Source organism: Lissotriton vulgaris, chromosome 10 (genome assembly GCF_964263255.1).
Source record: "Lissotriton vulgaris chromosome 10, aLisVul1.2, whole genome shotgun sequence".
Classification (NCBI taxonomy): domain Eukaryota; kingdom Metazoa; phylum Chordata; class Amphibia; order Caudata; family Salamandridae; genus Lissotriton; species Lissotriton vulgaris.
The window spans coordinates 585549249-585575753 of NC_141698.1; positions in this window are offsets into that span (position 1 = coordinate 585549249).

Genomic DNA, 26505 nt, shown 5'->3' on the forward strand with positions numbered 1-26505 from the left:
CACGTGGACACAAAGAGGTCGAGGACGTCCAGGCGTCGGTCACGAGCTGTCCCACGAAGGCTCTAGCTGATGGCGGTGTCGGCTTCTAGATTGGAGCAAACAGGCCTTGGCTAATGCAAGCCACGCAGGAAACGATGCAAGCTTCTCACTCGGACCAGCAAGGTCAGAGGGGCTGCTCCTTTTTACAGGAGCGAGGGCCAGTCTGGAGCAACCAGACCAGCAGTGTTGATTTCGGATTTCCTCGCCAAGATGGCCACTAGCCAACGGGCCAGTAACCGGGATGACGCGTCGAGTGGCAAAATGCAAAAGGGCCCCACGCAGATCGTGGAGATGCTGGGGGGCTGATCTTCGGTGCAGATGTTGCTCGGTGGTGGGGCTTCTCAAACCTCAAAGCACAGCGTTGAGGGTGCCTCGGGTGCTGCGCAGTCAGCTTCTCGTGAATCTTCCAAGATGGCCGGTCCCACGTCTCTCTGTGCCTCCACGGGTCTCTTCTTTTCAGGGACTGTGGATCGGGCTCTGAGATGTCAGGGAATCTGGGTCTTGTCGGGCTCTGGGCTCGGGCTCCGGCGGGAGGCGGCGGCAAAACAGACGTCGAGTTCCTGGATGGTGCCTGTATTCACAGGGTGGTCACTCCTTGGCCACAAGGGAGATGCTCTTCAGTCTTCTGTGCAGCAGAATGTCGAAGTCCAGTTTTCTTCTTAGTTTCAAATCGAGTTCAGGATGATCTGAAGTCTTGGGACACATCTCCTACTCTTATTCCAATTCTAGGGGCCGGATCACCTGCTAGGTCCCTCCTCTGGGTGGGACCAGGAAGGGGGGTGGTTACACCCCCTTTCCTTTGTCCAGCTCCATGCCAGGACTGGGGCTGGAAAGCCCCAGCACCGGTTTGGACTGGCTTATGCACAGGGACACCTTGTGTGCCGCAGGCATGTCTCATTCTATTCAGCCCTGTCCTACCCAATACACAAAATCCTGTCTGGGGTGGTGCTCGCACCTCCCAAGGCAGGAAACCCTTTGTCCAAGCCTCCCTCGCTGGAAGGACTCCCAGCAGCAGGAGGTCAGACTTGTGTCTGTGATGGCAGCATCCATTTTGTGATGCTGAAGCTCGAGTTAACTTTAACCGGGGTTCAGGTTAAGTACATGTCGTGTCCCTCTAGAAGGGTGGGATGCTACCCCCGTCGCCAGAATTGGCGAGGGGGTAGTATCCCAATTCGTATGACACCTTACTTGACATGTTTTGATAAAGCCAAACCAAAGTTAGCAAGTAACCGCGAGGATTATAATGCACTTAAGAGTATATGGTATGGCAATATCCCGGAACAGCTAAGGGAGTTGTTCCCGACAGCTGCAGACAGTCTCAGCTCGTGCCAGAGCACCATCTCACATGAAACCAAGCACTCTGCCTCCAGGATTGTCGAGGCCTTCCATAGGAGTGGCTTATAGGTTAACATGTGTCCAGATATGTTAGATATAGTTATACTATATCTAAGTAAGAGGTGATTACACCAACTTACCCCAGCTGATTGATCAGCCAGTTGTGTCAAATATGGAAGCCAGGCCAGGGGTGGCATAATACATGCTGCAGCCCCTGGTAGGCCTTGGTTACACCTATGCCCTGGGTACCTAGGGTACACTGTTACAGGGGCCTATAAGGTGAACCAGTTCCAATTGTGTATGTACCTAAGGTACGTGGAGTACATTTTAAGGAGAGAGCAATTAGCCTGGGGCCCTGAATAGCAGGAGCCCAGGCCAACTAAGTCAAAAACCAGCTAAACACCAGGCAAAAAGTTTGGGGGTAACCATAGTCAGATATCCACCTTCCTACAGTCTCCACCGCGGCTCGCCAGGTCATGGGAGGGTTCCGCTGCCCTTAAACACATATAAGGGTTCCAAATTCCCAGGATAATGCAGGATGTTTACCAGTCGGGGCAGGAGTGCCTTTGAAATATGTCTAGCCAGTCATTTCACCAAGCCATGCCCCCTGCTGTAACACTTTTATAGGTATTTACCCCATTCTGTGGAAGTTCTTCAGCATTACATCGGTCAATATTCCTATTCATAGTTATTATCTAATGGAAGCACTCCACCCCTGAATATGGGCATTCAACTAGCTCAATCCTAAATATACCCAACCCTTTTTTCTTCTAAATGTTTACCTTTCCAGTTCTTCAGGATAAGAGAGGCTACACGCCTTAAACATCCAGTTTCGACCCATCCTCCTAATAGGGCTTGAATCTTGCCTAATGTTTGTGTAGGATTATTCTAATTCTTGTTTTTACTGTATTTAGGTTTATGGCTCTTTACATTGCAATGGCGCTGTTATTCATGGTATACACTTGTCTTTGGACTGCTGTGAACAGAGCTGTAAGGTGGTTCTTCAGGCATTTTTAGGTATACTTTACATACAGCTGTAAACTGTCTTTTGTGGAAATATCTATTTGTACAATAACAACATCGCTTGTTGGCTTTCTTGTCAGTCTAGTTTATCTATTTGCTTTTTGTTCAATGGCTCTCCTTCCTCTTCTTGTGTTTGTCCCTCCCCTGGAGCATAGTTCGTTTACTCTCTTTTTGACTGGATGACTTCTATTCTTCCATGGATCACAAAAGCGAACTACTTGTTCATGACGTGTAGCTGTCGTTACGCAGAAGAGACAATTAGTTATGGATTCCTCACCTTAGAATCACCCCCAGGCGTCACACTAGATCGAGAGAACTTTTCTTCAGCAGTACCCCTGCACGTCAGTAGGTGGCGTTGGATGACTCTGCATTCGTCTTTGGCGGAATGAAATGAAATGAAAGATGCATTTGTAAAGCGCATGTCTACACAAAGGCATCCCAGCGCTGGTAGCAGCAGATAGTAAGGAAACCAACCAGGCTAAGGGAATAGCCAAGTCTTTTAACAATTTGAGGAAGGCCAAATTATTAGGTTCCTTTTGAAGATGGAGTGGAAGTGAGTGCCATAGCCTGGCCACATTAAATGAAAATAGCCGGCCCCCACTTCCGGCTTTCTTAATCATGGGGACAGTAACCAAGTTCAAGTCATCTGAACGAAGATGTCTGTTAGCCCGATAGGGTTGGATGGTGGTGTGGTTAATGGCAGGGCCCTTTCCTGCTAATGACCTGTGAACGATGCACAGCGCCTTGAAGTTAACTCTCTCCATGATGGGAAGCCAGTGGAGGGAGTTCAAATCCGGTTTGGCTGATTGATGTTTAGGAGTTCACAGAAGTGTGGCTGCTCTATTTTGTATAACCTGAAGTTTGGAGAGGGTCGCATTTGGAGCACCCAAATAAAGGGCATGCCCGTAGTCCAGCTGTGACAGGATAAGGGCTTGAACCATGGTTTTTCTTGCCTGAAATGGGAGAAGAGGGAGGACTTTTCGAAGCATTTTCAGGATGCCATAGCACGTGCCCCCCGTATTACGTGCCTGTGTCTTAAAAGTGAGGTTTTGGTCTACCCAGACGGCCAGGCTTTTTTAACTGAGTCTTAGGGATAGGGAGAGGGTCCAAAGTGGTCGGCCGTTTTGTATTTAGATAAAGGGGGGACTGATTCCCCAGGATCATTATCTCGCTTTTTTCCCCGTTCAATTTCAGGAAGGAGTCATTCATCCAATTGGCATGTTCTTCCAGGCAAGTGCTAAGACTAGGATGGGAGTTATCAGCTTGATTAAGCGCAACCTCAAGTTGCATGTCATCTGCGTAGGTGACTATGTGTACTCCAAAAGGTAATACTGACTCTGCTAACAAGCTCATATAAGCATTAAACTAGGTGGGGCTCAGGGATGACCCCTGAGGAACTCCACAACTTAGTGGCATCTGTATAGAGGTCCCCTCATCGTCAAAGACCTGAAAGGAGCTATTACTCAGAAAGGACTGTAGCCATGCCAGAGCGACTCCGGTTACTCCCAATTGTCTGAGTCTATGAACCAGGATATGATGGTTAACCGGATCGAAGGCTGTGCTGAGGTCCAAAAGAATGACCATAGCTGTGCCTTCGGTAACCACAATTTTTTTATACTCTTCTACGACTGATAGGGATGTTTCAGTTCCCTGGCGAGGTCGAAAACCCGTTTGAGATGGGTGGAGGAGTTTGTGTGTCTCTAAGAAAGTAGATAACACTGAGTTGATATGTTTTGCGGCAATTTTGCTAATCCCGGGGAGAAGTGATATGGGACGGTAATTTTCCAGGACAGATGGGTCAAGGCAAGGGTGTTTTTTTAGAAGTGCCTTCACCATTGCTTCCTTCCATAGAAGAGGGACCACTCCTGAGAAAAATGAGGAGTCAGTAAACTCTAAAAAGACGGGGGAAGTAACTCCCACCACCTGTCTCAGTGTCTTTAGAGGTGCTGGGTCTTTGGGCAAGCCACTTTTTACCTGAGACAGGATGCTATCAAGTACTGGCCTATCCATCAGGGGAATAGTTTCCAGGAGAGGTTGGTTACTGCAAGTATTTAAGTTCAGTGTGGAGCCCTTGGTCGAGGGAAAGGAGGTGAAGATGGTTTTAATTTTGTTGAGGAAGAACTCAGCTAAATCGTTACAGCGGGATCCTGTGGTATCGGGGGTTACTTGGGGAGGGTGAACTCAAAGAAGAGTTTTGGCAATTCGAAAGATCTCACTGGCGGAATTAGCCGCTGTTAAAATTTTGTCTTCGTAGTAAGCTGCCTGGGCTAATTTAATTTCAGCTTTGTATAGTTTGATTGCTTCTCTGTATTTCAACTTCTTGTCGCTCGAGAAGTCTTTCATCCAAGATCTCTCAAGCTTCTTACAAATCTGTTTTAAATCCCGAAGTTTTGAAGAGAACCGTCCCATTCTATTACTTCCTGTTTTAGTGTGAATCAGTTTTTCGGAAAGAAGCAAATCTAGGGAATCTTGAATCCATTTATTAAAATTTTCATTGGCAGTAACAACGTCAGTGGTTGGCATTGGCCTAGTTTTCTCTAACTCTATGATCCATTGTTCTATCGACAATTTGAGCTAGTACGGGTTGGTTTCGTGTGAGACACTCTGTGTAACGGGGACCAAAAATGTGTAATAAGAAAGTGGTCAGACCACGGTACAGGGGTGGGTTTCCCTCCCACGAAATCCTCCAAGTTTGAAAAGATGGGGTCTAATAGGTGCCCTTTGATATGGGTGGGATTGGTAACTTTTTGTTGGAACTGATAGACCGTAACGTCCTTTGTGATCTCAGTTGCAGCCATCTGCAAAGGATCGTCAAAGTGGAGATTAAAATCTCCCAATAAAGTGAAGTTGGCCGAGGTTCTAGCAAAGTTAACTGCCCGGTCAGGCAAGGAATTGCAAATTTGAACTGGGAGAGCAGGGGGCCGGTATATTAAAATTCCCGAGAAGGTGAGCACTGGTGAGAATCCTATGGAGAAAGCAGCGTTCTAGCAATCTGGTATTTAGCTCCCTGACAAACGACGGGTTAAATAGTTTTTGTAGATAATCGCAACCCCGCCCCCTTTACCTGTGGGCCGATTGAGCCTCTGGATAGAATAGCCAGGAGGAAGCGTCTGGACAACGTCGGGGTCGGAGCTAGCGTTAAGCCAAGTTTCGGAAACAGAACCTCTGGCCCTTCTTCTTCCAAGAGGATTGAAATTTTTGCTGTATGCTTGGGCAGAAACCTGCAGTTTAGCGGGAACATTTTATAATTGTTAGGTTTGGCGCAATTAGTGTGTGAGTTTGTTGAAAGTTTAAAGCAACAGTGGGCACATTCTGTCGAATCACTATCTGGCAGAATGAAATGTTTGCATTTGCTCATTATGGGGCCTGTTAAACTTAGCAGCTCCTCTGCCTCATAGTGCACCCTGTGGTGTAATATGAGAGGCAGGGGTTGTGGCCCCTGGCCCCGACTGGATGCGGACGGGCGCAGATGAGCTGCCCTTTGGTGTGTCCGCTGCGCGTCCAGTTTGGCATCCTGCCTAAAAAGATTCTACGCCGAGTAGGGAGGGAGCTGGGAGGAGCCACGTCTCTCCACGACAATGAGCTGTAAGCTGCGGCGGACTGGAGACCGGTGTGTGTAAAGTGCTAGGTGCAGAGATAAGGTACCAAAACAACTAAATTCAGTTTTAAAAGTCTAAAATGTTATGAGTTTAAAAAAACAATGACCAATTCAGATGCTGGTGTTTCGGCTACTACGCTCTGCTGCTTACTGCTGCACGCCCCGTGAGGCACAGGGTCAAGGCTGATTTGCATATAGCCATTGTCAGACCTAGGGTGGTGTGGAGTGCAAATAAACGATGGATTTAGGCCCAGATCTTTGTACTGGGGTGAATGTAAGACATTGTTCTGCATTCTGTCCAACTGTGTTTTTTGCAATTTTCACCCTGAGTGGGCTGGGTATGCTCAGACGTGAGTCCCAGGCTCTCCACATCACTGGAGTCAAGCTATCCAGGCTGAAGAAGGTGGATAGCCAGAAACCGATCCTTGGATGCCTGATTCGGGTCTAGGAAAGACATGGCTTGGTGGTTCGGGCTGGACTGTTTCCATGAGGCACAGGGTCAAGGCTGATTTGCATATAGCCATTGTCAGAACTAGGGTGGTGTGGAGTGCAAAAAAACGATGGATTTAGGCCCAGATCTTTGTACTGGGGTGAATATAAGACATTGTTCTGCATTCAAGTCAAGTCAAGTCAAAGAACTTATATAGCGCACTACATACCCAGAGGGTCTCAAGGCGCTTAGGGAGGGGAAGAGGATTACTTGTCAAATATCCACGTTTTAAGTTGCTTTCTGAATGCTAGTCAACTGTGTTTTTTGCGCGTCCCGTCAGGCAGTCTGCCTAAACAGCTTCTGCTCCCGGAAGTGAGGGAGCTGGGAGGAGGACCCACGTCCCTCTGCGACAATCGGCTGTAAGCTGCGGCGGACCGGAGTCCGGTGCGTGTAAAGTGCTAGGTGCAGAGATAAGGTACCAAAACAACTAAATTGAGTTTTAAAAGTCTAAAATGTTAGGAGTTTACAAAAACGATGACCAATTCAAATGCTGGCGTTTCTGCTACTACGCTCTGCTGCTTACCGCTGCGCGTCCCAACAGGCAGTCTGCCTAAACAGATTATGCCCCCGGAACGGAGGGAGCTGGGGGGAGGAGCCACGTCCCTCCGCGACCATCAGCTGTAAGCTGCGGCGAACCGGGGACCGGCGTGTGTTAAGTGCTAGGTGCAGAGACAAGGTACCAAAACAACTAAATTGAGTTTTAAAAGTCTAAAATGCTGAGTTTAAAAAAGCGTGACAGATTTTTGCTGTGATCAACTTATGGCCAACGCTAATAAAAAGTGTATCCAGAAAAGGTTATGGGTAATGGGAGATCCCACCATTGGATGAAGTGTTTGCCTCAGCAAAAGCTATTGCGCAATCTAAGAGTTGGGTGAAAGAGGTGAATGAGACTCGCCCAGGTAAAAAAGTTGGTGAAGTGTGTTTGGTCAGTGGCAAACATGAGGCATATTAAGGTGGGCGCAAGGAGAATAAAACAATCTGCTTTAAGTGAGGAGATCTGACTCATTTAGCGTCTTCAAGGAATTGTCCAGCTGTTAATAAGGAGTGTAATAGTTGCAGAAAAAATGCTATTTTGCCAAAATGTATATGGAGGCTAAGAAGTAATGCTATGACCGCAGAAGTTTCACCTAACCATGCGGGTGACATGGAAAGTAATACATTAATGAGGAATAACCTGGTGCTAATGGTACAAGTGGATTAAAGTAATGGGGCGGAGGAACCGGTCAATTCACCAATGTGCAATGTACATGTGCACAACAGAGTGTCATCTGTTATGGCTGATATGTGATTGAGATGTCTAGCTGCAGATTCCTTAACTTAGAATATTCCCAGGCGTCGGACTGGATCCAGAAAACTTTCCACAGCAGCACCTCTGGTGCGCCTTCGGGTCCCATAGAGGTGGAAGGCACTCATGTCGGGTCCTTGCCGGCTGTGTGCATCGACTCCGGTTCCTTAGCTGATACGACGCCTACGCGACATGGCCCAGTTGGTCCTCACAGTCACCCGTCTAGCCCACCAAGTCAGTCTCTGCATAGCCCTGAGCAGCTTCCTGCGCTAAGGTCTGAGGCGACACAAGGCTTGACGCCCTGTTCCCCACATGTTGCAGTGGGGTTGACATTGGACGGCGGCCAGCCCAAATCTCCTTTGGAGATAGTCGATGTCCAGACGACTACGGCTTGTCTCCGGTTGACGCCGGTACCGACGTCCACGTCTCCTCTATTTCAGGAGGTTGATATCCCACCGACTCCTCGGACGTCGATGCGAATTCCACGCTGCGTCAGTCGACGCCGGCGCCTTCGCCTCCTCTTATGCCACAGGTTGATGCTCGTCTGGACTCCCCTGATCTCAGGCCGTTTCGGCCCATGGTGCAGGTACCTTGTGTGGCGTGATCTCCGGATCAGCCTCCGGCTCCTCCACTTTTGCTGTCTAGTGGACGGGTTAGTCTTTGGCCATCTCCTACTGATGAGTTATTGTCACCTCCCTGCATGGCAACTGAGGCTAATGCTGCCTACCCACGGGCTATTCACAGGGCGGGTGCTATTCTTAGTTTTAAGCCCCCTGTGGTTTCTCTGCCTTCTGATCCCTTGTTGGATTTTCTCCAAATGGAGCCGGGTGAAGTGGAGCCTTTGCTGCTCCTTGGGGCATCTTTGTTTGACATCATGCTGGGCACATATGCAAGGCCTTTCTCTGGTGACCCTGTTGATCGGACCATAGCTCGTCAACACCGTCCTGCCCCAAATGATCCCTAGGGCTCAGGGCCTAGTTGTTCAGGCGGCATTTGACTTAGTCTTCCTCAGCCCTGCCTCTGTGTCCTCCCACCAGCTTATCTAGGTGGTTAGACGCATGTGGTCGCCAGCTTTTCGCCTCGGCCAGTGCTGGCATCCACGCATTGAATACGGCTTGTGTGTTCGCACGCGCATCTTTTACCCTTTGGGACTTAGTCGAGGACCTTCTTCCTTCCCTTCCAGAAGGCCCGCGGGTGGACTTGATCCGCCTTCTGCATGATTGCAGGCGAGTGGCACAATTTTCCCTCCGCTCTTCCCTTGAAGCTACTGACTCGGTGGCAATAACTCTTGCTTGGTCTGTGGCTTTATGCCGCCATGATTGGCTGCGCGACAGTCGTTTCCCGGACAATGTTCGGGATGCTCTTAGAGATCTGCCGTTCAATGGCGTGGGCCTGTTTGACAGCCACACAGATTCAGCGGTCTCCCGCCTCATGTCTGAAATGCCATGACTTTTGCGGCACAACTTTCTGCATTAAAGTGTTTTTCTTCTGTATCGGCGATTGTGCCTTGTTAATTTACTTTCAAAGGTATCCTGGGTTCTTTGCATGGGATCCGGATGGTGTAGGCGGTTGTTCCGCCATCTCAGTATTTGTTCAGTACAGCCAGACTGCTGGTTCTGTCTTCCTTTCAGTCCTTTGAATGTGTGCTTTGCCCAAGAGGACTCCCCTCACAGGGGTTGACACTTACCCTATGTGGGGTATTTATAGGCTATTGGGTAGCTGCCTTACCCTTGGTACGTTCTTATGGAGTTTTTCGGCACAGATCTTGCTATGGGCTACTTTTTCTGCTGTTCTGGGATCCTCAGGTTGGCATCGCTCTATTGCATGTTCGGTGCAGTTAACACTAGTTGTTGGTGGTACTTCAAGTCAAGTCAAGAGATTTATATAGCGCGCTACATACCCAGAGGGTCTCAAGGCGCTTGAAGAAGGGTGGGGAGTTACTTGTCGAAAATCCACGTTTTAAGTTGCTTTCTGAATGCTAGGTGGTTCTGAGTAAGGCGAAGGTGAGTGAGAAGTGAGTTCCAGGTTTTAGCTGCCAGGTAGGAGAAGGATCTCCCTCCCATGGTGGTTTTGTTGATGCGATGTACAGTGGCAAGGGCTTGGTTGGAGGATCGGTGCTGGCGGGAGGGGGTGTAGAAGGACAGTCGTGTGTTGAGGCATTCGGGTCCAATTTCGTAAAGTGCTTTGTGTGCGTGGGTTAGGAGGCGGAAAGTAATCCTCTTATTGACGGGGAGCCAGTGGAGGTTTTTCAGGTGACCAGAGATGTGTTCTTTACGCGGGATGTCTAATATGAGCCTGGCTGAAGCGTTCTGGATGCGTTGGAGTTTTTTCTGGAGTTTTGCGGTGGTACCAGCGTATAGGGTGTTTCCGTAGACCAGGCGGCTCGTGACCAGTGCGTGGGTGACCATTTTTCTAGTTTCGGTGGGGATCCAGCGAAATGTTTTTTAGAGCATGCGAAGAATGTTGAAGCAAGATGAAGTACCGGCGTTGACTTGTCTGGTCATCGAGAGTGAGGAGTCCAGGATGACGCCCAGGTTCCGTGCGTGGTCCGTCGGGATGGGTGCTTTTCCAAGGGCCTCTGGCCACCAAGAGTCATCCCAGGCGGAGGGGGAGGTGCCTAGGATGAGGACTTCTGTTTTGTCTGAGTTCAGTTTCAGACGGCTGTGTTTCATCCATTCGGCTACTTCTTTCATTCCTTCATGCAGGTTGGTTTTGGCAGTGTTGGGGTCTCTGGTGAGTGATAGGATCAGTTGAGTGTCATCGGCATAAGAGATGATGTTGAGGTTGTGTTGACGTGCGATGACCGCGAGGGGGCTCATGTATACGTTGAAGAGGGTGGGGCTGAGTGAAGATCCTTGTGGCACGCCGCAGATGACTTCAGTGGCCTCTGACTTGAATGGTGGAAGGCGGACTCTCTGGGTTCTTCCGGCGAGGAACGAGGTGATCCATTCCAGTGCTTTTCCTTGGATTCCGGCGTTTCTGAGGCGCTGTAAAAGGGTGCTATGACAGACTGTGTCGAAGGCTGCGGAGAGGTCGAGGAGGATGAGGGCGACTGTGTCTCCATTGTCCAGTAGAGTTCGAATGTCATCTGTTGCTGCGATAAGGGCGGTCTCCGTGCTGTGTTTGGCTCGGAAGCCGGACTGTGAGGAGTCGAGGGATTTGTTGGTTTCGAGGAAGGCGGCGAGCTGGTTGTTGACCGCTTTCTCGATGACTTTGGCCGGGAATGGGAGGAGCGAGATAGGGCGGTAGTTTTTGAGTTCGGTGGGGTCAGCTGTGGGTTTCTTCAGAAGGGCGCTGAGTTCGGCATGCTTCCAACTTTCCGGGAAGGTTGCGGAGTTGAGGGAGCAGTTGATGACGTCTCGGAGGTGCGGTGCTATAATGGAGTCTGCTTTGTTAAAGATGTGGTGAGGGCATGGGTCTGTGGGGGATCCTGAGTGGATAGAGTTCATCAGACGGATGGTGTCCTCAGTGGAGATTGGGTTCCAGTCATTGAGGATGTTCAAGGGGGGTGGGGGTCCTGCAGAGGGATGGGTGGGTTGGTCATCGGGTCGGTTGTCGAAGCTGTTGTGGATGTCTGCAATTTTGTTGTGGAAGAATGAGGCTAGGGAGTCGCAGAGGGCTTGAGAGGGGGTGATGTCGTTGGAGTTGGCTGAGGGGTTGGTAAATTCCTTGACGATGTTGAATAATTCCTTGCTGTTGTGGGCGTTGCTATCTAGTCGGTCCTTAAAAGCGCTTTCTTGGCATTCCGGATCAGTTGGTGGTGTATGCGGGTGGCGTTTTTGAAGGCGTCCTTGGTGCTGGTGTTTGGGTCTTTTTTCCAGGCTTTCTCAAGGGAGCGACAGAGTTTCTTGGATTTCTTAAGATCATCGTTGAACCAGGAGGCCTTCTTGCTGCCTAGTTTGATTTGTCGTTTTTTCAGTGGTGCTAGGATGTCGGCGCTGTTGGATAACCATTGGGTGAGGTTAGTGGCTGCTTGGTCGGGGTTTGAAGAGTGGGCGAGGGGGTTTTGAAGAAGAGATGAGGAGATCTGGTCGATGGTGATTTTGTTCCAGTTTCTTCGCAGAGTGGGTTGGGGGTGGTTGTTGGATGTGGACTTGTTGTAGGTAAAGTGAACGCAGCTGTGGTCAGTCCAAAGGAGAGCTGTGGTGTGGCTGAAGGAGATATTTTTGCTGGAGGTGAAGATAGGGTCGAGTGTGTGACCTGCGATGTGGGTGGGGGTAGTGACAAGTTGTTTAAGTCCGAGGTTGGCGAGGTTGTCCAAAAGGGTGGTGGTGTTGCGGTCGTTGTTTTTTTCAAGGTGAAAGTTGAGGTCTCCCAAAAGGATGTAATCCTCAGAGGGGAGCGCGTGTGGAGTGATGAAGTCCGTGATGTCTTCACTAAATTGTGCGCGGGCTCCTGGTGGCCTGTAAAGGAGGGTGCCTCTGAGTGTGGTCTTGGGGTCGATGTGGATCTGGAAGTGAAGGTGTTCCGTGTTGGCGAGATTGACGTCTGAGCTGGTTGAGATGCGGATGGATTTCTTATGGATGATAGCGATGCCTCCTCCTGTTTGGTCGGTACGGTCCTTGCGAATAATCTTATAGCCTTCCGGGATGGCAATGGTGATGTCTGGGGCTGATGTGGCGTTCATCCATGTTTCTGTTAGGAAGGCGACGTCCGGAGAGATGGTGTCTAGTAGATTCCAGAGGTCGATGGCGTGTCTGTGGACCGAGCGGGTGTTGAGCAGGATGCATTGTAGGTGGTTGGGGTCGGATAACTGTTTTGGTTTCGTAGATGAGGAGTTGCTCTTGGTGTCGTCAAACTTACAGGAGTTGCAAGAGAAGGGTCCATGGGTGTGTCCAGGAGCGGCTTGGACGCAGTTGGGGGAACGGCCGGGGTTAAGGGCTAGTTAGAGGGTGGAGGCGTCGTAAGTAATGCGGGGGGGCTGGGCATTGCGAGGGCCAGGGGGTCTGGCGCTGGCCCGCGTAGACGGGCTTACCTTTGGCGCACCTTCGGCGCGGCCGTAGCGCGTGGATGCTGCGCGTTGGTACATCTGACATAAATGGAGAGTGGATGGGGGCGGAGCGTGGGAGGGTCAGCAGGGAGGCGGGAGCGAGGTCGAGGGAGGGCTCGGGTCAACCTGGGAAATGGCCGAACAACAACAACAACAAGGAGCAATGGAGCGCTATGAGGGCCAAAAAGATGTTACCGCTATTATCGTGGTGGGGGCGAGTTCGTGCGCGGAGACAGTGGAGATCGTGACACAGTTTGAATATAACACAGCCAATGCAATGCAGACAGTGCGCAGCTACAATAATTACAGGTACTGCACGGTAAATGCGATAGCAGTTAACACTCAGCCAAAGCGCTATGAAAATAAATGAGCAACAGTGCGCGCTAGCAAGTACAATAACAGTGCCCAGTCAGCCAAAGCAGATGTAAGCTCTACGATACCACAGGTGAGGGAGGAAGCGGGGGGAGCGACCACTCGCGTTGGAGGCAAGATGGTCACAGCTCTCTGTGTGGGAGAGGGCGGCCCCTGTAGCTCTCGTGGGTGGGAGGGTCAGCAGGGAGGCGGGAGCGAGGTCGAGGGAGGGCTCGGGTCAACCTGGGAAATGGCCGAACAACAACAAAAACAAGGAGCAATGGAGCGCTATGAGGGCCAAAAAGAGGTTACTGTTAGCCTCTGTATGGGTTCCTTACCGTATGGCTTCTGCCTCACCTGCATTCACGTGGCGATTTTCAGCATCGCTGTGATCCTCTTGCCCTTGATGGCTGTTCTTCTTTGCCAGTCCCTATCCCTAGGGTCCTTGTTCTGTTCAGTTCAGGTGCAGTTCTCACTACTGACGCCCTGTCCTTGTTTTGAACCAGGATACAACCACTGTGTGACACGCTTCTTAGTGTTGGCACCCTGGTATAATTGCTATCATGGGGTGTTTGCGTTGGTTATTCCACTTCTGTGTTGCCGGTTCTCCCCTCCCCTCTAAGGGTTGGGTAGGAGTTACTCGTACTTCAGCCCTTTCTGGGCTTGTCTTTGCATGTGGCGGTTATGTCATGTACATCTTTACTATACATTGCAATGTGCTCTCATTTTCTGGGCACTTTCCCTTTAATGGTTTTTACGCATTCCCTGCTGCTTGCGCGCAGTTATTCCCACACTTCTGCTTGGGTTCCTACTGTATCACTCTCGTAGAGTGTCCTCTTTCGGATACTCACTTCTTGGGTCCCTGGACCATTCGGTTGGTCCTGCTGTTTCCACTATCGTGTCTGGCTCCATTTCCTCGTCTGTCTTGCTGGGGACCATTGCTCCTCCCGGGCAAAGGGGCTGATTTTGTTTCCGGGCCTGGATATTGCCCTGTCCAGTTCTGCTTCCAAAGGTCTGTTGGTACTTTTCTCTTACTATAGGCTTTTATTGTGTTACGCTTCATTTTTGAGCGTATTTCTTTTTCTTACTACTCTATATCTGCTCTGTGTTCTCACACAGCAGAATTGTGCAGGCAACGTTCGTTCATGCTGTGTCCCTGGTCCTTGACTCGGTATGCTCATTCCACAAGCTCTCATGTGGGTGTCAAGCTTGCCTGGTGCCCCTTTTTACCGGTTGCCTTCTTGCTATTGCGTCTCTCATGTGGTTCTAGCATCCACACGGTATTCTTCCGTGTCTTCCAGTCCTCTGCTTGACTACTGTTCTTACTGTAGTCCTGCTTTGTATGCTTCTGCTGATTGCCGTCAGCCCTTTCACATGTCTTGTAACAGTCTGACTATGTGATGTTGTTTCTTCTGATTCTAGTACTCCCTGTACTTTCTCGCCATGGATTGGCATCTTGCCAATGCTGTCGCACATATTTTGGCTGGTGCAGCTTCCAACATTCCCTTTTTTCCATTATTGTGCATACTGGAGCAATATGCACTGCCTCTGTCATACCGGTTGCCATCTCTCTGGGTTTTAGTTATGGTCAGCACGCTGGATCCTGTGGATCCATCAGTCCTAGGTTCAGTTGCACTTCTTTGCGAAGTCATGAACTTTCCTTTTCACACTGACATATCTATTGTCTGTTTTCTTTCTCTCACCCGGTATACATAGAGGGTTTTCATGCTGTTTTTTGACAGCTTGTGGTGCCTTTGCTTCCCACAGTTTTTCGCTCTTTTCTGAGCTTTATGGTCTGGTGTGGCTGCCCTGGCTTGCGGTCCCCACCATGTTTCGTCACCTTGTTGATGGCTGTGTTTCCTCAGGAACTTAATGGGGTTCAGTCGCAGACCCGCCTCCTCTAGGGGTATGGCTTTGGCATCTATTCTAAGTTAAGGAATCTGCGGGTAGACATCGCTATCAGATGAACGAGTTACTTACCTTCGGTATCGATGTATCTGGTAGAATCATAGTCTAGCCACAGATTCCTTAACGCCCGTCTGTTCTCCCGTTCTGCGAGGGCCTTTTCAGGTTGGGCTTTCTACATTCGCCTTCCTCCGGGTGGCTTCACCCTTCTGCAGGGTGACATTTTCACTTCATCCGTCACAGGATGCTTCATTCTGTTTTCGTTGCCCTATTTCTTCCATTCTCGTAATTGGGCGGTATGCTCATGTGTCTGTATCCTTTCCAGCCCTACGCCCTGGGTTGTACAGTGAGGGGTCTATTCATGTTTTTTTCCACCCACCTCTCTCCCCTTCTCTTTTGCCTTGGGGTCTCTTACCAAACCTGCCCTCCATTGGTTGAAGTGTATTGGCTCTGCCACATTTTATAGATCTCTTATTGGGGATACAACGTTTCTTTCTGGTGCCGTCTTGTAGTCAATTGTCCTAGCTCCTGTGTTCCGGACTTGTCCTTCACCGTTATACATTATGGTTGAGAACTTTCTGTTGTCTACTGTGATGTTGTTTACATCTTCCTCTACCTCCTAGAGTGGTTGGCCTTCACTTTTGTGGGGTTGCTGCTCAGAGCGGTGCTCCGCTCTTTTTCTTTTACTGTTTTTTTAATATTCAGTGCCTGGCACTGCCTTTTATGGTGCCGATTTTCACCATTCAATGTCTTTCCCTTTTTTCATCATTTTCGCACACTATTCTCATATTCAAATTTTTTTTGGTGGTGGCTCCGGATTGTGGCGGGGCATAGTTTCTGTGCTGAAAACTGATGTCAGCGAGCCGGGAGGGGCATATATAGCTCTGCTGGCATCATGTCCGTGGACGACGTCAGGGTGGAGCCTTGCGGCGCTGCCCCTGGCGCGCTGAGGTGCTGCTGCGGAATGTTTTCCGGATCCAGTCTGATTCCTGGGGATATTCTAAGTTAAGAAATCTGCGGCTAGACTATGTCTCTACCAGATACATTGTTACCGAAGTTCTCCTTTCACGATTATTTCTAAGTCTTATTTTGAAGCACAACTAGGAAGCAAAGTAAAACACTTATTACTGCCCCGATATTTAAGCTGGTACTTGGATGGGCAGCAAATTAATTTTTTAGCCCATTTCATTGCCAAAACGGAATGCAAAGGAAGAATAGGTTGTTTAAAAATGTATGTGGCAGAAAAGGGGGAGCTAGGTTGAAAATATTAAAAGATATTGAACATCAAATGTGATCCTAGTTCCAAGGATCCACTTTTGGTCGTAAATAAAATACCCACTAAGAAACAGATTATATTGTCTTTTCCTGAAGTTTTCAGTCAGAAATTGGGAACACTCTGAGGATTTGAACATGAAATAAAACTTAAGCATGGTGCTGACCCAATTAGACAAAAGATTAGAGCAGTGTTGTTTAGTGTGAGAAATGAATTGCAGTAACTCATGGATCAGATAACAAAGGATGATGTCATTGAGGAGATAGAATCATCAGATTGGATATCTCCGGTGTTTCTAGCAAAGAAGATCAATGGTAACCTCAGACTCTGCATTGATCTAGGAGCCTTCAGTAGCAACATCATCATTAGTAGGCATCCTCTGCCTAAGATAAACAACCTCTTTTCAATGTGTGGTTGGGCCACCATCTTTTCCACACTTGGTCTCTTTGAAATGCTTAGCACCAGATGGAGTTGTATAGGGTGTCAAGCCCTTTCACAGTTTTTGGTGTATTTCAATTCAAGAGGATGCCATTTGGGCTGGCATCTGCATCTTCTGTTTTTCAAAGCACAATGTTCTATATTGTTCAGCTACTCAGTGTTAGAGTCTTGGGCTGACCTGACTGGGCGCTGTTCCTCCCTCTGCTGCTTGTAAAGCCTGTAACCTGGGCAAGACATCACGCCCCGAAGAGGGGCCCCCATTAATCATGTGCGACCCCCCCCCCTCTTATCTCCACAGCCTACACAGCCCCCCGGGTGGTCGGGACAGGAGCGGTATAGTTGCGATGACGAGGAAGAAGAGGACTGGGGGCCCTTTAAGTGGACTGGAAGTTTGATGGAGGAGGAGGAGCCACGCGCTCTGATTAAAGGCGGCGCCGACAGTCCACAGGTGTGTTACTACACCGGAGGAGCGGACAGCGGGAAGGAGAGTGGAGTGGCGGGGAGCAACGAGGAGGAGTGGAGCGGAGGAGCGAGTTGGATAAGCGAGGAAAGCGTAGTGGAGGAGGAGAGACCGGAGAGGAGAAGACTGAGCACGGCACCATCGTCTCAAGAATCAGCAGGACCTGAGGCGACTTCTGGAAGTGAGGAGAGCCGATCGGCCGGACCAGCAAAGCCCGGAGGCCAACCCCACGAGCCACCCAGCCGTACGCCAGGAGGGGTACGGCTAGCCGAGGTACGTGAGCGATTCCTGGGGTGGTGGAGGAAGAAAGGCAGACGCCTAACTTGAAGTAAATAGTTTCCGTGAATAGCCTGGGTCCCCGCACCAGCAAACACAGTTGTTTCCCTGTCACGTTTCCATTAATAAGTGCACCGGGTGTTTCCCTCACATCCCTCACACTCCCCCATCCCCCTCTGCACTACGAGGCTTATACGCCCGAGTACTTACTTGTCCTCTCTTCTGTTTGCTTTCTCGGTGTTCGGCGAGGGCGGACATAACAGAGCCTCCGGCGCCCAGCAGGAGGAGGAGCCCCGTCCAGAGAAGGGAGGAGGGAGTACTCCGGAAGACCCGACAGGAGAGAAGCAGATCACCCCGTAGAGGCTCGTCGAGAAGAACCTGTACAGATACACTGTTGGCAAAAATAAAACAAACTACAACAAAAACTCGCCTCCTACCAATTCCTAGCCCCGTGGTAACAGTGGTGGAGAATGCGGGCATAACCTCCGTCTGTCCAAGAAAGATGGATGAAGTTGTACAAGCACTTGTACAAGGACAGGAAAGACTTGAAAGGATAGCCGAGCAGCAGCTGCGTGCTGCAGAGGCCGACAGGGAGATCATCAAAGCGGCTGTGGTAGCCCGTGCCTTGGATCCCCCTATATCAACCAGCTCCGTGGTAGTAGGCGGAACACCCCATAACATAGGAGGAGTATCCCTGCAGAAATACCAGCCCGGTGAAGATCCGGACGCCTTCCTTCTTAATTTTGAGAGGGCAGCTCGAGCATGTGGCTGGCCAGGAGCGAAGTGGCCGTTCTTCCTGGCCCCATTGTTGGTGGGAGAGGCTCAGGTGGCATACCAGGTGGCGAACCCCCGCGGGGACACCTCCTATACCGACATTAAAAAGATTATATTGGACCATCTAGGACTGGACAAAGAGGCGTACAGGCTTCGGTTCAGGAGGGAGAGAGGCGTACCAGGGGAGACACCTAAAACCTTGTTTGTCCGCCTAAAGATGGCAGCGGATAAATGGCTCAAACCCAACGAGAGCACGAAAGAAGAGATAATGGACCGTATTTATCTTGAGCAATTTCTAGAGGCACTACCCTTCTCTACCAAACGGTGGCTAAAACAACACCACGACCTAACCACTAGCCAGGCAGTAGAGATGGCTAATAGGTTTTCACGAGTACAGCAGAGACCACCAATGGTGGGGGAGTCCGAGAGACAGAAAAACCCCTTCAAGAACGAGAAGAGACCCGTGAAGGCCCAGGAGCCAGTGAAACCCCGAAGTTGGAGGCCGGAGCCCCTGCCACACAGTGGGCCGCAATGTTTCGAGTGCGGAACCTGGGGACACATTGCCCGTCATTGCCTCCGTCGGAAACATGAAGAAGAGCCCATGGAGGTCGGGTACTTACCCCGGACCGTGTTATACTTGGCCGAGATGGGGCACGCATATCGAGTGAGTATGGATATAAATGGTAACCTAGTAAAAGCCCATCTTGATTCCGGATGTCGCCAGTCAGTAGTCCAGGCCCACCATGTGCGTCCCCACCAGGTTCTGCCCAGAGAAAAAGTGTATATCAGGTGTGTCCACGGGGACGTGAAACCCTATCCCGTGGCCATACTCCCGTTGGTTCCCCAGACGGGCATCCCCTACCGAGTCAAAGTGGGAGTGTTGTCCTCACTACCGGAGGACCTAATAATAGGAACAGATAACCCGGCTTTTTTGGAGATGTTTAAGAAGAGCATAAAGCCCGAGAAAAAGGCAAGACTCTCCTCAGGGATACGGAAGTCCTTGCCAGCCCTGGTCTCTCCAGAACCATGAGTATTGGACCGGAGTTTTCAGTTCGCACAGGCCAATGATGCGACCTTGTTTAACGCCTTGGAGAGTGCGCACCAAAACCAAGATCTTGTTCCCATCAAGTATCCTCGCCTGTTCATTAAAAATGACTTGCTGTACAGACAGGGGAAAGAAAACGACACGAGCAGTTGCTGGTACCAGTGTCCCTTCGTGAGCAAGTGCTGTTCTATTCCCACTCGCACTTAGTAGCCGGCCATATAGGAGCCGAAAAAACAACGCAAAACCTGCTGAAATGCTTCTACTGGCCTGGGATCTATAAGGATGCAATGGTATATTGTCAGGAATGTGACATTTGTCAAAAACGGAACATGACCAGACCACCCGCAGTTCCATTGCAACCTCTTCCGATTATAGGAGTCCCATTTGAGCGAGTAGGGATGGACCTCATAGGGCCTCTACCCAAGACCAGAAAAGGATACCAATATGTGCTAGTCGTAGTCGACTACTCCACCAGATTTCACGAAGCCTTCCCACTAACGTCGGCGACAACAAAGAACGTAGCAGACAAAATGCTGGAGCTATTCTCCCGAGTGGGTTTCCCAAAGGAAATATTAACAGACCAAGGGACCCCCTTTGTGTCACGCCTCATGAGAGAAGTATGTACCCTCTTACACATACACCAAATCCGCACAGCCGTATACCACCCCCAAACGGATGGTCTAGTGGAGCGGTACAATCGCAACCCTGAAGACCAACCTGCAAAAGATGTTGGAGGTAAACAGTGCGGAGTGGGACCAGGTTCTCCCCCTCGCATTATACGTCATCAGATGACAAAAACAAAGTATCATGGGATTCTCCTCATTTGAGCTGCTCTACGGTCGCCAGCCTCGGTCCCTATTAGACATGACCAAAGAGGCATGGGAGAGGGAGACCCCGGAAGAGATATCCAACACCCTGGAGTATGCCAGAAACCTTCGGTCCAAATTGGGCAAATTAAGAGACTTGGCGTTTGCTAACCTGGAAAAGAGCCTGGTGAAACAGAAGACGATGTACGATAAAGGAAAAAAATGGCGAAGACTCTCCATAGGCGACTGGGCTCTGGTCCTTCTGCCCTCCTCGACACAGAAGTTCAAAGCGGAGTGGGGCGGACCCTACAAAGTCGTTGAAACGGTTGGAAACACCAGTTACCGACTACAAATCCGTCCCAGGAAAACTCAGGTATACCACATAAACATGTTAAAAAAATGGCTGGGTACCCCTCCGGCCGAGATCCATCTGGCGGAACAAAAAAACCCAGACCCGTCGACTACCCTCGACAAACTCGTGATCAACGAAGATTTGAGGGAAACAGAGACAGGAGCTAATGAAGACACTACAAAAACAGGCCACGGTCTTCTCCGATATACCAGGAAAAACCTGCCTGGCTGAACATCGCATCAATACCATACCAGGGAAAAGCGTCAAGATCAAGCCATATCGGATACCGGAAGCCCGAAGGAAAGGGATTCGACAAGAAGTAGAAGAGATGCTGAGACTAGGGGTTATCCGACCATCACATAGCGACTGGTCGAGTCCGATCGTACTGATCCCTAAACCGGACGGGACACGTCGGTTTTGTATGGATTTTAGAGCGCTGAATGACATTTCCACATTCGATGCTTATCCCATTCCGAGAATAGATGAACTCATTGAAAAACTGGGAGAAGCCAAGTATATCAGTACGATCGACCTGAACAAAGGTTACTGGCAGGTCCCCCTGAAGGAAGAAGACAGACACAAAACCGCGTTCACCACAGAAGATGGAAGATATGAATTTACGGTTCTCCCGTTCAGACTTCATGGCGCACCCGCCACTTTTCAAAGGTTGATGAACAATGTGCTAAAAGACATCTCTGCCTTTACATCAGCCTATCTTGATGACATAGTCGTCTTCAGTCCGGACTGGGATACACATCTGCAACACCTGCAACAGGTGTTGGAAACCCTCGCCCAGGCAGGATTGAGAATAAATGCAAAGAAGTCAAGGATCGCGTTCCAGAAAGTGAAGTATCTGGGTTATGTACTCGGTCATGGCCTTATAGAGCCAGAAGTGGAGAAAGTGAGGGCCATAGCAGAGACCCCGTTCCAGACAACAAAAAAAGAACTGCGTGCGTTTCTGGGCCTCATAGGCTATTATAGACGGTTTATTCCCCGCTTTGCGCAGATGGCAGCCCCCCTCACTGATGCCCTACAGACAAAAGTGAAACAGTCGGACTTACGGACTCCCACCCCGGCCATGTCAGAGGCATTCACCTCCCTTAAAAGGACAATCACCTCGACCCCAATACTCACCTCGTCCGACTTCTCGCGTCCCTTTTCCCTCCATACAGATGCCTCGGACTACGGTATCGGGGCTGTGCTGTCTCAAGTGGGTGAGGATGGTATTGTTCATCCAATTCTGTTCATTAGCCGGAACTTGTTTCTGAGGGAACTCAAGTATCCGACTGTTGAAAAGGAATGTCTGGCCATCAGGTGGGCGGTGGAAAAATTATCCTATTACCTGGAGGGTCGTCCGTTCACGCTTTATACAGACCATGCCCCCCTTCTCTGGATTGCCCGCAACAAGTCCAACAACGCGAGGGTCATGCGGTGGTTCCTGGCGCTACAACCGTATGCCTTTAGCGTCCGCCACGAGAAAGGGGTGGACAATAAGGGGGCCGACTATCTGTCTAGAAATCCACTTCCCGAACGGAAGTGTTCAGGGGGGATGGTGTGTAACCTGGGCAAGACATCACGCCCCGAAGAGGGGCCCCCATTAATCATGTGCGACCCCCCCCTCTTATCTCCACAGCCTACACAGCCCCCCGGTTGGTCGGGACAGGAGCGGTATAGTTGCGATGACGAGGAAGAAGAGGACTGGGGGCCCTTTAAGTGGACTGGAAGTTTGATGGAGGAGGAGGTGCCACGCGCTCTGATTAAAGGCGGCGCCGACAGTCCACAGGTGTGTTACTACACCGGAGGAGCGGACAGCGGGAAGGAGAGCGGAGTGGCGGGGAGCAGCGAGGAGGAGTGGAGCGGAGGAGCGAGTTGGATAAGCGAGGAAAGCGCAGTGGAGGAGGAGAGACCGGAGAGGAGAAGACTGAGCACCGCACCATCGTCTCAAGAATCAGCGAGACCTGAGGCGACTTCTGGAAGTGAGGAGAGCCGATCGGCCGGACCAGCAAAGCCCGGAGGCCAACCCCACGAGCCGCCCAGCCGTACGCCAGGAGGGGTACGGCTAGCCGAGGTACGTGAGCGATTCCTGGGGCGGTGGAGGAAGAAAGGCAGACGCCTAACTTGAAGTAAATAGTTTCCGTGAATAGCCTGGGTCCCCGCACCAGCAAACACAGTTGTTTCCCTGTCATGTTTCCATTAATAAGTGCACCAGGTGTTTCCCTCACATCCCTCTCACTCCCCCATCCCCCTCTGCACTACGAGGCTTATACGCCCGAGTACTTACTTGTCCTCTCTTCTGTTTGCTTCCTCGGTGTTCGGCAAGGGCGGACATAACGGAGCCTCCGGCGCCCAGCAGGAGGAGGAGCCCCGTCCGGAGAAGGGAGGAGGGAGTACTCCGGAAGACCCGACAGGAGAGAAGCAGATCACCCCGTAGAGGCTCGTCGAGAAGAACCTGTACAGATACACTGTTGGCAAAAATAAAACAAACTACAACAAAAACTCGCCTCCTACCAATTCCTAGCCCCGCGGTAACAAAGCCACATTGCTGGATTTGAACTCTTCTCCCCTGGACGCGGCTCTTGCCAGTGAGCTGCCATTGTTGGACCAAGGACCCGCCCTCACCGCCCACACCGCTGCGGGACTGCGATGCACTTTCAACACCTGCAGCCTCTTCCCGCAGCGGCCACGCCCCCCCGCCCGGTGTTGGCATAAACTTTCGCAGCACCCGCTGCGCGGGTGCTACTCAGTGTTAGAGTCTTGGGCTGACCTGACTGGGCGCTGTTCCTCCCTCTGCTGCTTGTAAAGCCACATTGCTGGATTTGAACTCTTCTCCCCTGGACGCGGCTCTTGCCAGTGAGCTGCCATTGTTGGACCAAGGACCCGCCCTCACCGCCCACACCGCTGCGGGACTGCGAGGCACTTTCAACACCTGCAGCCTCTTCCCGCAGCGGCCACGCCCCCCCCCCCCGCTTGGGAGGATATAATCAGTCTACTCGCCTCGCGCAGCGGGACGCGCGTGGGACGAAGCTCGGGGCGAAGCCCGGGCCAAGGGCAGGCCCTCTGAGGCCCTCGTAGGCCTCTTTCGCCTACTATATTGGGACTGTAGTTAGTGACAAGGGTGGTGGATATGGCATTGGCTGTAGAGGGTTGTTTTGGGAAGGTGGGGGGTACACGAAATGGGACTCTGGATAACTACTTCTCAAGGGCTTTGGTTGATAGTGATAGGGAAACCTCCTTGGCTGAGCGTAGAGCAGAACGCCGGCGCGCAATCGAGAACATGAAAAACAGGCCACTTGTTGATACCATTCCCACTTGTGGCACCCAGGAGGGTGGCTCTTTCAACATCAGCGAGGATCTAGCATCGCAGGAGGGCGTCCCGCTCTTACTGCGGGACTGTACCCTTCCCTCCACATGTTTGCCCACCGACCAGGCTGAAAGAGCCCCCCCCCCCCCTCACTAGTCCTAGTTGCACTTCTGTGGATTTAATAACCCAGCCCCCCACTGCAGCGAAATCAAGGAAGCCTAGGCCGAAACAGAAAGCTGCAATAGAGACGCATGGTCCCCCCCCCCCATGCAAGAAGAGAAGGAAACTGAGGGGTGGGCAGGGTAAAGCCAGAATCCCCCATTCCGACTTTGGGAAAGTTACAAAGCCCCCTGCCAGCTCCGATATGCCAACTATGGAAGTCACAGAAATTCATCCATCCCTGACACTATCGCAAGCAGTGGCTCCCTCTGTTTCGAGCACAAACACTATAGATCACGACACCCATCCCCCCGCCACTTCACTGGGGAATCTGGAATTCCTACTTAGATCTTTACTCCTGCCCATTAATGAGAGTATTAAAAAAGTGGAGATTAGGCTTACCATCTTGGAGACGGCTATAAGCAGTATGGTTACTCTAGCCAAGGCCCAGGCGACAGGGGTCACTCAACCATCAACCTCTGCTAAGCAATCTAATAATGTTTCTATAGTGCAAATTCAGCCCCCCAAACTTAAGCCACAGCTCCCCGGCAGGGCCGCCCTCGGTCATCAAAGACCGCCCCTCCCAAAGCCTCAAAATACCCCAGTACCAGGTCCAGTGGGTGACCCACAGAAGGGACCGACAAGGGCGCCCATAGGGAACACACGGGAGGATCTGGGTAGCGGCAGACTTACCAGAGCTCCTGTTACCAAAAGGCCGCAAGTGGAGATACCTCCACAAGCAGTCCCTTTTGTGGTCGTTTTGACTGGGGTCCCGCCCTTATCTGAAAACAAGAGAGAGGGTTACGCTCAACTGAAAAACAAAATAATGCACTGGCTGCGCACCTATAGGCCCATTGCACACAACATCGATGGGGAAATAGTGCACGTCAGGCGGCTCAACTGGTTGGGTAACAGACGTAAAGACATTGAGGGTGATCTGGTGGTGGTCAACTTTAGAGACCCGCGGGCAGTCGATTATATATTAAATTGGCCCACTGGAAATGGAGACAATTGCATCACCCCGAGGGCTTTGACATACTTCTACCCTAGATCTGTGGTGTTTCCGCCACCCTACACAAACGGTTTGCTCCCTCCCCATCCCAACTCCCCGCCCTTACATAACATTAGGTATGCCCCTTATGGACAATACCCCGCACAGGCGGCTGACTTCTCGGGCTGGTCTTCGGTACCCCAGAGAAACAACAGAAATACTAATAGCAGAATGGAGCACCTGAGGCCCTTCACCCCTCTGGAGATGGGTAACAGGTTCTCGATGCTATCGGGTTTAGAAGACTGCGACTGAAGTCTACAGTCGACGGGGGAGAGGGGTGGTTGCCCAAGTAGTGTCATCTCAAAGGGTACTGTGCTTGAGGAACTAAGGAAGGCAAGAGGAAATGATAATAGTCAGGCAGGTGATAGTAATCTACCATCGACACCACCTGGCCATGTGGACGCTCTTGCCATCACTAACAAGGGGGAAAGGAGAGGGAGAAAGGGTGTCCCGGTATTGACCCCCATAGACCACAGAGATATTCACTTGATATCCTGGAACGTGGCAGGTTTAAAAAGGAAGATGGCGCTTCCGGAATGGCATACATTCATCGAGAAGTTCGATGTCTGCCTATTCCAGGAAACTTGGAGCCTGCTCCCTTTATACAAATCAGGATATACTACATATTTTGCCCCTGCAGTAAGTGGTGGGAAGGGTAGACCAGCGGGAGGACTACTGGTTTGGACCAAAATCGATCTGAACTGGGATGTTGCCACCTATAACTCTGTGTTTAGGGATCTCCTACACCTCTCTTGTAGGGGATTGGCTGAGGGGAGTAGGTTGGAACTATTTAATGTTTATGCTAGAGGGGCACCGGGGGACACATCCTCAGTAACATTAACGAGTTTGGATATAGCATTAGCGAGGTGTCCACACTCGGCAAAAATCATAGTGGGCGGGGATTTTAATTGTACATTTGAGCCTCTGAGTGGGGACGATCCCCTGGGCACTGAGGGAGAAGATTCTAGATGGTCCATTCCAGCCTTGTCGTTACCCCCTATCCGAAAATGGTCAGCAAGGGCAATCCAAATCAACGCCCTAACCAGGGAACATAACCTAAGAGCACTCAATGGTAGGACTAATTCAGATAGGGATGGTGCAATGACATTCAATAGGCTCAGTGGCCCATCTAGAATAGATTATATCCTATTAGACGTCAGACTCTGGAAATACCTTTTAGATATGGAGGTGGTGGCTACACAGGACAGTGACCACAACCCCCTTTGTACAAAGCTTAGGGGGGGCAACCTAAAGGGGGTGGAGTCGTGTGCTCCCCTGAGGCTGACCAAAGAGGTGGTCCCCTATAATAGTAATCGTAGGCTGAAATGGGACAAGGCCCAATTAAAGGAAGATCAACTGGGGAGTATAAAATCCCTTGTGGAAGATCTGACCCTGGACCTGTCAGCACGGGAACAGGGACTGAGAAGTGTACCTGAGTTACCAATCGCCTTAGAAATAGCCTATAAGAATACAATAGAGCAGGTGAGCCAATACTTTTTAAAAGGGAATAGTTTTAAAGCCAACAATATACCTCCCATCTCCACCAATCCCTGG